This window comes from Dermacentor variabilis, chromosome 1, assembly GCF_050947875.1.
Source record: "Dermacentor variabilis isolate Ectoservices chromosome 1, ASM5094787v1, whole genome shotgun sequence".
In the NCBI taxonomy this organism is placed as follows: Eukaryota; Metazoa; Arthropoda; class Arachnida; order Ixodida; family Ixodidae; genus Dermacentor; species Dermacentor variabilis.
The window spans coordinates 179,453,551-179,460,931 of record NC_134568.1 but is presented as its reverse complement, the minus strand read 5'-3'; positions in this window follow the sequence as shown (position 1 = coordinate 179,460,931).

Genomic DNA, 7,381 nt, shown 5'->3' with positions numbered 1-7,381 from the left:
CGGCAGGAGTCGCTGAAGAGCGAACCCACGAAGACAGAGTCCGAGCTTAGCTTTCCGTCGGCCACGGCTAGGCAGCGAAGCTCGTAGCGGCCGGACGCCGAAGGCAGCCGGTCGAGGCGGTGCAGCACGAGTCCGTGTGCGCGCAGCCACAGGTTCTTGCTTAACCGGCCCGTGAAAATGCTTTCGAGAGCCGCGTCGTCAGGCGGTCTGCCGTTGATGGTCCAGGCGGTGTGTGCCGCCTGAGTGTACGTGATGCTGCAACTTAAGTTGACGGCGCCGTCGCGCAGGTACGGCGCCTCGGAAGTGATATGCACCACGCCGAGGGCCTCCTGGCCGCTGACGCCCAGTGCAGGCCACACGAGCAGCACCAGGTTCAGGACCCGCATGGGCAGCCGGGCATAGCTTTCGCGAATGTTTTGTTTCCCTCCAGTGGATGGCGCATACCCACTATGGGGTATTGGCCAAGAATCGGGTAGTACTAAGTTAAGGGAATTATGTAAATTAAGGAGAAGATATTAAATGAATAATCGTTTTTATCAATTTTATGGCTATATTATAAAATCGGTGCTATTCATTCTTTATACATGCATTGGTGAGGGAAAAGAAGCAGGTGAAGTTGACATGATGGTCTCTTTGTTTCGCTTACGGAATTAAATATAGCATCACATACGTTCCTATTGCAGTGTCCTAATCCCGGTGCCTTAGGAGATAGTAGATAGCTTTAGATTAGTGGACGCAAGAACGAGGGGCAATGGTACTGCGCATGCGCACACCCAGACGTAGAGGCTAGTGGCGTAGCCAGAAATTTTGTTCGGGGGGCTCACGTTGCAGCTTGGCTTCCTCAAGAGGAAGCTTTATTTCGGATGCTCCTATCTAAATACATGTAGAAGGTGAATTAGTTTTTCTCGGCAACCACTGCACCAAATTTGATATGTGTTGCATTTATAAGAAAAACTTAAATTCTACTGTCTTCTGGTTTCTAATTTTTCATTTAGGTTGCCAATTTTTCAATAAAAATTCGCACAATCTCAAATTTTCAGAAAACAAAACCATCACGTTTAAAACTAACTCAACGATAAAAAATATCACATTTCTGTGAATCGCATCTAATAGTACATATACAGTGGAAAAAATTGATATCTTACAAATGAATCTCAAACAATTTAGCATTATCGAAATACGGCTTTTGAAGAACCCTTGTACACAACGTAATCAATTCATGTAATATACAAATTGACAAACCAAATTAGTCCGCTTTGACTCTTATAATAGGTGCATATTGAAGAACCGCAATATCTGTTTTTGATGAGCTTTTAGTTTGTAAACGTAGTGCTTCTATTTTTTTCGCACTATCAAAATTTTCAAAATATTTTAAACAAAATTCAGGCCCTACATCGAACTGCCGCTTCCAACAGATACTAGAGCTTTCTCAAATTCAATAAATTCCATTAAAAGTGATCCAGGGGTTATCTCAGAAAAGCGTTTCTGCGTATTGCATTTATTTGAATAGGCCGCGTCGGAGTTGGGCCCGAGCTAAGGCTTCCTCTCAAAACAATTGGTCGAGAGATCAAATACACGAATAATAACTGCATTGCCATTGCCAAAGATGCTGCAAACGAATTCTTGAACACTGCTCACTGTCAAAAGTAATATATGTATTTTTTAATAACTAGATATACTCGTATGAGCCAGAAATTGCGCTCAAAATAACTGATATCAATGCTTCCATGTTTTTGCCTATTTAATAAGAAAATATCACACGATCCTCAGAACTATATCAGTTCGAAACCAGCAAAGCAGTGCGTGCCACTGATATGCAAAATGTAAAGGCCATGAAATGAACAAGTTGAGGACAAAAATGGTAATGAAACTTTGTCATTCGACAACCTTGTTTACATTTTTGTACATATGCAACGGCCAGTGAAAAATCTCAATGACTCTGTCATTTATTCCAATGTATTACGCAGGAGCAGCTGTCACCGGTCGTGTATCGTAATTACACCGAAATTATTGTCCCAACAGAGAGCACCTATATAAAGCCGTTCTGCAAAATATACGAGGGCGAGTCAAATAAAAGTGAGCCAATGCAAATATATGACAAACGGGGTACTTAATTTAAAAGTATCCTTGAGCATTTAGACATTCATCCCATTGACTAACGAGTCAGGTGATTCCCGTCTCGCAAAACTCCTTAGGTTGCTGCTTCAACAAATCTGCAACTGACCCTTTCACGTCATTGTCCTGCACGAATCTGTTTCCCTTAAGCTGTTTTTTTCATTTGCCCCAAAATGTGGAAGTCGCAAGGCGACAGGTCTTAGCTGTATGGCGGATGTTGCAGCGTTTCCCACTTGAACTTTGCCAGTTTTGTATTAACCACATCAGCGACGTGGGGACGGGAATTGTGGAAAAATTAAAAATTATAGTGTTTTACGTGCCAAAACCACTTCCTGATTTTGAGGCACGCCGTAGGGGAGGACTTCGGAAATTTCTACCACCTGGGGTTCTTTAACGTGCACCTAAATCTTACGTGCACTTCATACGAAACATGAGGGCGACGGCGACAGCAGGAATGCGCCTGGAGTCTTCATATAATTGCTATCACAATAATATAATAATAGTATCCGGCAACCGAAGCGTGCCGTGGCCGATTACTTTCCACAAAAGAAGTAACAAACTGTCACCATGCGACAATTCGCTGTTCTGCAACAATGTATTGTAGGAGTTGTCGGACGATCTCGCCGCTGCCACCATTTGTAAGGGTTGAAGGTAGTAGAGAGGAACTTGGGAGGAACTAGGCGTACAGGGTTTACTTACAGTATTTACAGTTAATACAAGAGGTATATTTACAGTCTAGCGTGACTCCCAAATGGAGCCCGCAAGACGAAGCATACAGCAAACGAGCACACAGCTCACGAGTACATTGACGAGCAGGAGCACGACGACGAGCACATGTAGCAGCCGACAACCAGCCCTTTTTAAACACTTCGTGTTCCCTAGATCCCTAGGTGAATCAAAACATTCGACGTCATCGTAAACAAGCCGCCTCTCTGCGGGACGGTTTACACACACACGCACGCACTTTCACTGTCGCCCCCCTCCGAGGGCAGACGACCTTCGCAGCACTAGGTGCTGACCTTAGCAACGCGGCCGTCGTGGCGTCCATTGTCTTGCGTCCCTGTAGCCAGGTGGTCACGTCCGACCCCAGCCGGCGCCTCTAAATTCCAGAGCGGACCTCGCACGTTCGGTTTTCTCAGGCCGAGTGGATTTTCGCCTGGCAGAGTTTTGGACGTTTTCTGGCTAGCAAACGAGAAAAAGAAACAATGGTCACTCGCCGCCATCACAGCGGGGACTCAACGGATTGCACCGCGTTCGCTTGAGCGCAACCTCTCCGGAAACCCTTGTCTCGCCAGTATAGGATACCGAGTAGTATGCGTATGGTTCTCGTTGGACCCAAGTGTCTCACATTTTCTCCCATATTCCGTCGGTAGCCACATCAGGTGCCCATAGTAGGCATTCGATTGTGGCCAACATACTTTGCGTTTTTTTTATTTCGGTGCTCCGGCCACACAAATAAAAACGCATTGTTGCGGCGCAGCGAATTGTCGCATGGTAAAGTTTGATTTTGTTACTTCTTTTGCGGAAAGTAATGGGCTACGGGACGCATCAGTTGCCGGATACTCTTATTATATTACTGCGATAGCAATTATATGGACACTCCAAGCGCATTCCTGCTGTCACCGTCACCCTGATGTTTCATATAAAGTCCAAGGCCGATAACATCGTTACCGAGCGCCGCACGCTGTATGTGCGAGTGAAAACGTACGGGAAGGGGGTGCTGGAATGGGTGAGCCGACGATGGTGACAGTCTTGTGTGCGCAAAGGCGAAAAGCGGAGAGGAAGCTAGTCATTTCCGTCGCGCGATACATCGGGGGGAGTGGATGGAATGGGGGCGGTATCTAGGATTCTGTGAATGTGTGATTGCGCAACATGTTTATTTGCTTCGTTTGAGGCATTATACACCGTGACTTTTCCTTAGATACGTACATTTATTGGAGAATTATACGCATGTTTAAACATCTTGTTTTCGAGGTATTGTGTATACATGCCGTGAACTTTGTTTCCAGTGACACTTTTCTGCCCTTTTTGAAGCAGTATCTTCGCGTTTGTATATTTCATTGTATCTTCGCATTTCTAATGTACGAGGGCGTTTCAATTGAATGTGAGCAAACCCACCCCGCGCAACAATGGTTCGGTTCATTATCTGCGAGGCATGCGCGTAGCCCCCAGGCATCTCTCGTGTAGAAAAGTAACACGCAGGTGTGAGGATAAGTGTTTTTCTGTGCTCTCATACACTGGGTTGAACGTGGTTGTGTGACGTTATGGACGCTCCAGAAGTTCAGCAGCATGGTGCCGTGAGGTTTTTAACAGCTGAAGGTTGTTCCCAAAAATAACTTAGTCGCCATAGTTACCGTGTACGTTGAACATTGCATTTTATTGGCCAATGTGAAGCGTTCGAGCAAACGGTTTAAAGAAGGACGTGAAAGTTGCAAAGACGATCCAAGCCCGGGCCCCCCAAATTCATCGCGCAATCACCTCTAACAAAATTGAAAAGGTTGATGAGCTGATGAGACAGGAACGGAGGATAAGCATCGATGAACTAGCAGAGCGTGTGAACATCAGTGACGTTTCGGTTCACGCCATAATTCATGAGCATCTTGGTTATCGGCTCTTGTGTGCGCAATGGATGCCTAAGATTTTGAACCACCGCCAGAAGACGGAGAAGTTCAGCGCTGCCTTAACTCATCTGATCAGGTATCACAATGAGGGCGACGACTTCTTGTTTGCAATTGTGATCGGGGACGAACCATGGTGCCACTGCTACGAGCCTGAAACACGACGGCAATGCTTACAGTGGAAACATTCCAATTGACCACCCCAAAAGAAAGAAAGGATAGGCCGTCATTTCCGCCAGAAAGATGGTTCTGTCTTTTTTTTTTTTCGGTCATCAGGGGCCATTACTGATAGAATTTGCTAAATCTTGAGAGACTATCAGTTGTTTCCGATGTTGTGACATGCCACATCGGCTGCGTGTCGCAATCAAGAACAAACTACGTGGAAAATTGACAAATGGGTCATCTTGTTCCACGACAATGCCCGTCCCTACGTCGCTGATGTGGTTAATACAAAGCTGGCAATGTTCAAGTGGGAAACGCTGCAACATCCGCCATACAGCTCAGACCTGTCGCCTTGCGACATCCACATTTTGGGCCTACGGAAAAAACAGCTCAAGGGAACCAGATTAGTGTCGGACGATGACGTGAGTCAGTTGCATACTTTTTGAAGCAGGAACCCAAGGAGTTTAATGAGACGGGAATCACTCGACTCGTTAGTCAGTGGGACAAATGTCTAAATGATAATCGAGACTACCTTTAAATAAAGTACCCCATTTGTCATGTATTCGTATTGGCTCACTTTCATTTGACTTGCCCTCGTAAATTTTTCCAGAACTCGTGCTTTTCATACGTGCTCTCTGTTGCGACTATAATTTCGGTGCAATTAGAATATACGACCGGTAACAGCTGCTCCTGCGTAATATTTCGGAACAAATGACAGCGCCATTAAGATTTTTCACTGGCCGTCGCATGTGTAAAAGAATGTCAACAAGGTTCTTGAATGACAAAGTTTCATTAACATATTTATCCTCAACTTGTTCCTTTCATGGCCTTGATATTTTTCATATCAGCGGCATGCACTGCTTTGCTGGTTTCGAACTGATGTAGTTCTAGAGTTCGTGTGATATTTTCTTTACTTACATATTGACAAAATATATGGAAGGATTGATATCAGTTATTTTGGGCACAATTTTTGGCACATGGAAGTGTATCCTTTTATGAAAAAATACATATTTTACTTGTTATGACAGTGGGCAGCGTTCAAGAATTCGTTTGCATCATCTTTGGTAATGGCAATGCAGTTATTATTAATGTATTTGATCCCTAGACAAATTGCTCAAGAGGAAGCTTTAGCTCGGGCCCAACTCCGACGCGGCCTATTCAAATACATGTAAAACACAGAAATTCTTTCGTGGAATAACCCCTTAATCACTTTTAATGAAATTTGTTGCATTTGAGAGCCAAAGTTAACCTGTAGTGTCTGTTGGAAGCGGAATTTCGATTTAGGGCCTGTACTTTGTTTAGAATATTTTGAAAAGTTTGAAAGTTCGAAAAAAAAAATAGAAGCACGACGTTTACAAACAAATAGCTCTGCATCAGGAACATATATCGTGGTTCTGTAAACAGCATCTATTATAACAGTCAAAGCGGACAAATTTGGTTTGTCAATTTGTATATTACGTGAATGGATTACGTTGTGTACAAGGGTTCTTGAAAGCTGTATTTGCATGATAATATTTTTTTTAGATTCATGTGTAACATAACAATTTTGTCCGCTGTAGATGTACTATTAGATGCAATTTGCAGAATTATGACATCAGTCTTTCATTGTTGAGTTAGAGTTTTAAACGTGATAGTATCGTTTTCTGAAAATTCGCGATTTTGGTCAATTTTAATGAAGAATTGACAGCCTAAATGAAAAATTCGAAACAAACAGTCGCCAGCATTTAAGTTTTTCTTTTAAATGCAACAAACCTAGTCAAATTTGGTGCTGTGGTTGCCGAGAAAAACGAATTCTCCTTCTACATGTGTTTAGATAGGAGCAACGGAGCTAAAGCTTCCTCCTAAGCAGGAGGCCGAGCTGCAACATGAGCCCCACCCCCCCCCCCCCCCCCCCGAACGAAACTTATGGCTACGCCACTGGCGACAGGTGTTGAAGGCTTCCATGGTATCTTCGGGGAAGCTCGTCACGCTCGCAGCTGCAGCCGGCTGCGAAAACTTGCATGTTGCCACCTCGGCAGGCCATTCCTAACAGCTCCTTCATGGCCCGGAAAATCTCGCCCGGCCAGTGCTTACAACCGCTGGGCAGGAAGAGAACGGCTGGCGAGCAAAAGATGCCTTTGCTCTCTGCAATCCCTGCGCACTTGCAATGCCTTAAACCATCTCGCAACAACTGGCACAGAAGAGTCGATCCCGGCAACACAATACCACTCAGCGTCCAAACGCCCGGAATCAGCTGTTAACCCACCAGGCTTCCTATCAAAATGTCAATGCAAGCCGCTCAACTGGGAACCCCAAATTTCGCCCCAAAATTTCGTGCCGCCAAAACGTTCCCCTTGATTTCGACCAAGCCTGACCGTCGCGCTGCACAAGAGTAAAGGTTTACGCAGAACTAAACCGAAGGCTTTCAACCTCTAATATCCGAACATAACTTAAGCAGCCTAGCTTCACGGACAGTCTACGAGCAATAAAAACAGCGCTAAACTACA